The sequence below is a fragment of the Sus scrofa genome, chromosome 14 (assembly GCF_000003025.6).
Source record: "Sus scrofa isolate TJ Tabasco breed Duroc chromosome 14, Sscrofa11.1, whole genome shotgun sequence".
Taxonomy (NCBI): domain Eukaryota; kingdom Metazoa; phylum Chordata; class Mammalia; order Artiodactyla; family Suidae; genus Sus; species Sus scrofa.
The window spans coordinates 53053439-53061329 of NC_010456.5; the positions used below are offsets into that span (position 1 = coordinate 53053439).

A 7891-nucleotide genomic window follows, 5' to 3' on the forward strand; every position below is an offset into this window, starting at 1 on the left:
CCTTGAAATCTTTATTATGCAGATTGCTTATCTCCATTTTGCTTAACTCTTCTTCTTTATTTTTGTCTTATTCCTTAATTTAACAGCTATTTCTCTGTCACCTAATTTTCTGTTTTTATTTCTATGTGTTAGGTAGGTTGGTTATATTTCCTGACTTGGAGAAATGGCCTTATGTAGGACATGCTCTATGGTGTCCAGCACCACACTCTTCTCTGTTCACCAGATCTATATGCTTTAGAGGTACTCCCTATGTGGACTATATGGGTTCTTCTATTATGGTGGAGGATAACTAGTCTGGGTATGCTAGCAGGCATTGGCTAGTCCCTGGACAGGTTGATTGCCAGGCCTTACCTAGTGCAGAGGCTGCCAGCTGCTGATGGGGGGGGCAGGTTCTGACATGACTTTCTGCATGGGCTGGGAAATCCTAGTCCTGGTGCCAGCAACATTGTCCATATTTTATTTTATGGCTGGTTATTTTAAATAGAATATGTCTTACTTAAGGAGTAGACTTTATACTTTTATCTGCTCCTAGCCCTAGTACAGTCGCTCTAGTACATTTTTAATAAATAGCTATTAATTCATAAATCTTCAAAGTTGCAATTTTCTCATTAATCTTGATGGTGTTTTAAATAGATATTAATGAGCAACAATACATCAGATTATTTAATTCCTTTGTTCTACAAAAAAGGTCAATCAGCTTGGAAAATTGGAGATGAAATTATGAAATATTTGTAAGAAGTGCTTGGAAATAAAACTGTCTCTTGGAAAATTGTTCAAACATGAAATTATGAAATATTTCAATAAGTGCTTGGAAATAGTTCAAAATTGAAAGGAACATTTTAAATATATTACTGGACTCAAATTGTTGAGTACTATCTATGCTGTTGTCTACAGTTTTGACTTAAAAGTTTCAATTTTAATTTGGTGCTTGATTATTTGAGTATTCAGAGCACTAGCATAAACAAATTGCTTTTGGGGTAATATTAAAGTAATAATTCAATTGCAACCACTCTCTGGTTAGTTCCACTTTTGTGACTGAAGGTGGTAATTAGTCATCAATAGGTATGGGATTTAAAAGGACTCTTGGCCAGGTGGCATCTATCTCAGTAATTATTTTTAAATCACTATTCTGTTTTTCCACTAATTTTAAATCATTTTCCACTAATTTTAAATCACTATTCTGTTTTTCCACTAATTTTTCTTCTCCTACTCACCTAATTTTATTCCTTTTCCTGTCATAGATACCAGCCACAAAAGAAGAAATTCATTATAAGTGCACAGTTCCCTTTGGAAAAAGAATAGTGTTATATCTAAATCATTTTGCACTCTATTTTTTAGTACTGAAAAATACTTTATTCCTGAGGAGATAAACACCATTCACATATACTAGGAAAAAACAATCTGAAAATAAAAATGATTTACAAGGATATGAAGTCCTTGGATAAACAGTTTCTTTATTGTACTATGCTTTATTTATCAATTCTGGCACATTTTAAAATTATAAAATGAGTCAAATATGATTTCAGTTTAATCTATAAACATATATTACTTTAAATTCTTCTTTATAAATCAACTAATATAACACTAAGAACAGTGAAGGTCATTACTCTGTCCTATGTTCCTTTTGCCTTCTAAAACAGATTCTGAAGCCTTCCGGGGGGAAAAATGGTTACATGATAACATTTCCTGAGAGAGAAAGCTGAACTTGGTTGAATTCTGTTCTTTCAAAATGACAAATTTTGTTCTAATGTTAGGTGCTAAGACAAAGTAAATATATTGTAGTTGTAAATAATTTTTCAACTCTACCTGATTGCTTATAGGATTAATGTATTCAATTCTATTAAATCATTTGTCACAATAACTATATAAAGCTCTTCTAATTTATAAATCCAACAAACTCTTTAGATCATACCTAGATAAATGCAAGTTAAAGGACAGATGTTCTGGTGTCAGAAGACTCAGATTAAATCACCAAAACTGCCTCATGACCATGTCTATCCCACATTACTCTCCCTAGCCTATTAATTTCTCTGTAAAATAAGTCTAGTTAGTAGTATCTATCTATCTAATAGATTTGTTGTAAAGAATAAATGAAACTATATATGTAATACATTAAATATGTTTTGATGCCTACTAAATAGGAAGTCAACATTGACTATCATTTCTTCAGAAGGCATCATTATTATTTAATTCATTCTTTAGATATTTAGTGAATGCCTACAGTAGAGAAATAATTGCTCCAGAGGCTGAGATTTCAGCAGGATAGCAGACAACAGACAATAGCCATTGCTTTCATGGAGCTTGCATCCTGGTATAGGAAATAGCAAGAAAGAAGACAATGACAAAATGTGTAAGCCAGAGAGTGAGTAGATCTAAAGACAACAAATAAAGGAATACAGGAGTAGAAAGTTTGTGTGTATGGGTGGTAAGAGAGAAAAAAATCCACAGTGGATACATGTCTGAAAAATGTGAGTGAGTGAGTCATACAGACACAGAAGATCACTTAGGGCACAGGGATCAAGTCCAGAAACATGATGCATGCATCTACTTTGTGTGTCCAAGGAAGAGTGAAGGCCCCCAGGATTGGGGTAAGTGGGGAATGAAGGAGGAATTGAATTGAGGTTGTTTTCAGACTCCTAATCTTGAGAGAATTTAGTAAGAGGAAGGACTTTGGCTTGATGGTGAGCCGTTGGGAGCAATGGGAAAAGAGGGGTAGTGTGGTCTGACTTGACTCTTGTGGATTCACATCGGCTGTTATGTAGAGAACAGACTGACAACAGGTAAGGTATGCAAAAGAGGCAGTAATTAAGAGGCAATTGTTATTTTCCCAGGGAAGACCAGGTCTAAAAGCCCATGACATCTCATCAGTGTGCTGTGTCATGGTCATAACCTAGATGCATTTTTAAAGATAGAATTGGTGAGATTTATTGACAGAAGAGATGTGATATGTGAAAGATGATAGATGTTTAGAGTCCTGAGAAATAAGAGACTGAGTTGACATACATATTAGGCATATTAAGTTGGAGATACCGCTTATATAACTGAGTAAAGATGCTAATCTTGTCTGAAACTTCCAAGAACAATTTGAACATTCTGATTGATCACATCCAAATCATTTATCTGGTATATATATACACATACACATACATTTTGTCTTTTTGTCTTTTTAGGGCTGCATCCACAGCATATGGAGGTTCCTAGTCTAGTATCCAATCAGAGCTGTTGTTGCCAGCCCACACCACAGCCACAGCAATGCCAGATCCAAGCCACATCTGTGACCTACACCACAGCTCACGGCAACACCAGATCCTTTACCCACTGGGCAAGGCCAGGGATCAAACCCGCAACCTCTTGGTTCCTAGTTGGATTTGTTAACCACTGAGCCACGACAGGAACTCCTATCTGGTATCATTTAACTGACTGCTGACTATGGTGACTTATTTTAGTTCTTGATATATTTTGCTATTTTCTCATAAATCTAAAGCTGTTGTGAATGAATCTGTATATTTTTAATAATATAGGAGTGTATCATGTATCCATACATATTTGTATAAACATGAATGTATGTGTGTATATTTGTATGTACTCAAATGCACACACATGTGTATGTCTTTGTCCTCTGAGTTTTAACAGGTTGCTAAGACTTAATTGCACCCATAACCACCACATCTCTGATATTAAGGGAATTCAGTGGTTAGTAATATTGGTTTTAAATTCAGAAAGGATTAGTTTGAAACCTTGAGTCTGATGCATACTGATTATTTGTGTGGTCTTATGTAAGATATTTAACTTTTATTAGTTTCAGTTTGATCACTTGTAATCTTGTAATCTAAATATAGTTTGTTGTAGGTGTTTAATTTAGGATTACATAGGATAAGTTAAGAAAAGTGCCTATGATACAGTAAATGGCACATAGTAGTTAGATGGCAGCCATGATAGTATCGTTATTATTGTGACTAATATTATTTTCACATCTTCATTTTCAACCTGTAGCACATCTTTTTAAAAATGTACTGCCTCTTTTTCTATTTATAACTGACATTTTATCTCTACTAACATATTTTTATCACCCTTTGTATGTATAGGTCCTAAATGATGCAGTCAAATAGCATTTTCAATTTAATTCAAATTATCTATGAAATGCTTCATTTTATTTGCATTGGTCTTCTGAATAACCACCCTCTCTGCCCTCGCTTCTGTCCACAAAATCTTCAATGAACCTTTATTCCCTCTCTTTACTTTTGTGCTCACTCCCTTATTATGCTACCCATCAGGGAATTCTTTCACTCTCCTCACTTGTCTTTTCCATCTGGCCAGAACTATGAATAAGCTTATGAATAAGGGTTCCCAAATAGAGCACTTTTAAGGGCAGAAAGAAAACAAACTGAAACACATGTCCTGACTCTGACTGCCTCTTTACTTTTTACTATTCACTGTCTATCATTACAAATATATGAACCATTGTATTAAACCTCACATTAACTTCTAAGAGAATTTTTAGTGCAATATATAGTGATAAGGAATTCAACTTTTTACATTTTACTCTGTGTAACCAATTATTTTTCAAACCCATGCTAAAAGGAAAAAAATTAAACAGTATGGAAAAATGCACATTCTGAACTTAGAAAGAATGGCAGCACTGGTAGCTACATTGCTGTTTTCCACCCTCACATTTTGTGGAATTAAGACTTTTCAGAAGGAATGTATATTCCGTGAATTTGTTTTTTAGTAAAAATGGGTCTTTAACTTATACTTTATATAGGTTAAATAAACCATCATATCATAGCACAAATTTAAATATTGTTTCTCCTAAATTCCAATTTCTAATGTTTTCTGAAAGTATCTTTTTTAATGACAGCTATTGAAAAATACTTGATTGTTCTAGTTATAATTTAATAGACCATGAAAACTTAGACTGATAAAGAAAGGTATGTAGCTATTTTGTTGCTAGTTCAAAACTCCAGTGACTTAAAGAAGCTTAAATAGGAGTCCCCATTGTGGCTCAATGGTTAACGAATCCGACTAGGAACCATGAGGTTTCACGTTCGATCCCTGGCCTTGCTCAGTGGGTTAAGGATCCGGCATTGCTGTGAGCTGTGGTGTAGGTCACAGACATGGCTTGGATCTGGCATTGTTGTGGCTGTGGTATAGGCCGGCAGCAACAACTCCAATTGGACCCCTAGCCTGGGAACCTCCATATGCTGTGGGTGCAGCCCTAGAAGACAAAAAAAAAAAAAAAAAGCATAAATAAATAAATATTTGAATAGGATTTTCCCCCCGAAATCCACTTTTATCCCTGTGGATTCTATCAAAGGATAGAGAAAGAATGTGACCTCGACTTCTTAGAGCTCAAAGTTTCTACCCAGTGTTCCACTCTGTCAGTTCCACCTCTAGGGGCAGGATGCTATTCTCCTCACCTCCTAGGTAAACATTCCATGGACATCTAGTCTCTCCAGGAACTACTGGTTGGGCTCATACTTCTTGAGTAGCCAGGCTTGGAGCCACAGGTATAGGTACAGCACTTCACTGAACCTCCATCCCATTGCTTCTGGTTGATAAAGTCCATGAATTGCTCCAGCATCAGGTACAGCTTGCCTTTGGCACCTATCTCCAGCAGGATCTTGTCAATGTCATGCTGAAGACACAGCTTGTTCAGAAACTTCTTGAAGATTTCCAAAGCAAACTCGTCAGGCTGAATGGACTCATGCCAATTGAAATTAAGACCAGAGGATTCCAGCACGGTCTCTAGTGAGAATATCTTTAGGATTTTCTTGACTGAGATCCATCCATACCAGTGTATCTACAGCTTCAGCTTCATGTACGCTTTGTGCAAGAAGGTGTTCCAGGAGGTGTTATAAGCCAGGGTCTTCATAACCAACTTGAATAGCTCCTCAGACCAGAGCTTGGCTGTGTCATCCTGCACAGTCATGAAGTTCAAGAACATTGTGTTCACCTAGTCTGGCCCAGCTACCATGGTGATCAATTTTTCTAGCTGGGCATTGGGACCCCCAAAACCCAACAACTCCCAGATCCTCCCAGATCCTTATGCAGGCGAGCGTGATGGCCCATCCTCTTGTCCCTGATGGAATTTACATCTAATGTGTTCACCTCCATCTTAGGTCCTGTCCAGTACAGGAAGAATCCATTGGATTCCACTTGTAGGTTCTCCACAATGGTGGGTGGCTCCAGCTGTAGTGTTTAAATGCTGGTGCTTGCCATGGCTGGGCTGGGGGAAGGTTGAGGATCCCTGAAGCCCTGATGGGGACCCAGTGGCACTGTTGCTCCCCCTGAGCCTCCTTCATGGCCTGCTCTAGCTTGGTGGCATGGGGCCCACCCACCCACCAGTCTGTCCTGGAAAGAATAGAGAATCAGTGGGATAAATAGGATTTTTATTTGATACAGACTTCACATAGTTTGGACTAGAGTTTGGAAAGTGAGACTGCTGTAGCATAGATTATTTTTCAATCATGGTTTTGGAAGTGGTATTTGCATTGTCAGAAATATCCCCTAAAAATTAGGGGTGGCTTGAGCCTCATAGGAAGGCCCATCTGTGGCTGCTGTCACCATTGTCTCTCTCTTTCTCTCTCTCTCTCTCCACAGTGGTTAAGAGGACTCCATAGCAGCATGAAATTAGAGCATAAAAGGAAAATGGTAGCACTAGCTGTGGTGGGTAGGAAAATGTCTATTATTCTCATTAATTAATTATTGAGACAGCTAGGTCTCCAAAACCTGGGATTATATTTTATCATTTTACATCACAGAATGTATTCTTTACACTGATAATACAAATCCTATGCACACTTAAGGAAAGCGAGTGCCTTCTTTTTTCCAAATATTTCCTGACCCTCCAAATCCCCTCTCCCCAGTCTTCTACAAAACAATCTTGATCTTTATAGCATATTACACACAAATGATGAAGGGCAGAATGTATCAACATTAGAAAATTGTGCTTAATTTCAAGGTTACAGGTAAATAGTGGTTCCCCAATCTTACAGAGATTCCTGTATGGCAGGCTGGGTGGTTAGGCTGGTCAGGAAATTCTTGGAAGTGGAAGAACACTCAGACCTGTGAAACCTTATAAGATAATCACAGGTTCAAAGGATTAGGACACGAACATCTTTGAAAGGCTATTATTTGGGAACTTCTGAAAGTATGTGATTCTTGGGTTATACCCCACAATTACCAGTTTATTTGTTCCAAACTAAAATTTTTAAAAAATCAGATTTTATTCACACTTTCAAGGTAGTTATAAAGTATAACCAGACTTGTGAATTATTGTAGACCATTCTTATCAGTGGTTCTCAGACTTTTAAATGTGCCTAAGTTTCACCCACACATCTTATTTAAAAAATGCAGATTTAAATTCCAAAGGTCCGTTGTGGAGGTGCTTTACTATTCCAAGTGCAATCAGTGGACCAGCATTACCTAGGAGAGCTTGTTAGAAATACAGAAATTGAGACCTACTAAGACAGAGCCTGCACGTTAACAAATTCCCCAGGTGATATTTGAGAAGCGTTGACATGTGTGAGTTTCAGGTAATCCTAATAACAGGAAACAGCTAAGTATGATCTGCTTAACAAGAATCATTCCTCTTAAAGACAGATTATTCTTATATTATTCTGATGTAGTGATTTAAAAACAATGGTGTTTCAGGGAATATTAGAAATTTGGTTATCTCACATGTTCTTTCCAATTAGAAGTGCTCCCCACCTTGATGGCAGAATTGTAAATCACCTTGCTCTTAATAATTTAGGGCAGTAGTATCTACCCCATCCACAGTTACCTCTAACATAGGACTATATGAGAAAGAGAATTTGATGAACAAGCTCAAGACATTCATATTCTCAACTCTCTAAAATTTCCCAGACCACCCTTCAGCCCTCCAGCAGTC

The 7891-nt window shown here is 37.1% G+C and overlaps 1 pseudogene; it reads left to right on the forward strand.

Annotated features, from left to right (window-relative positions):
• Positions 1–5749, forward strand: part of LOC100523926 — a 117348-nt pseudogene extending 111599 nt beyond the window's left edge.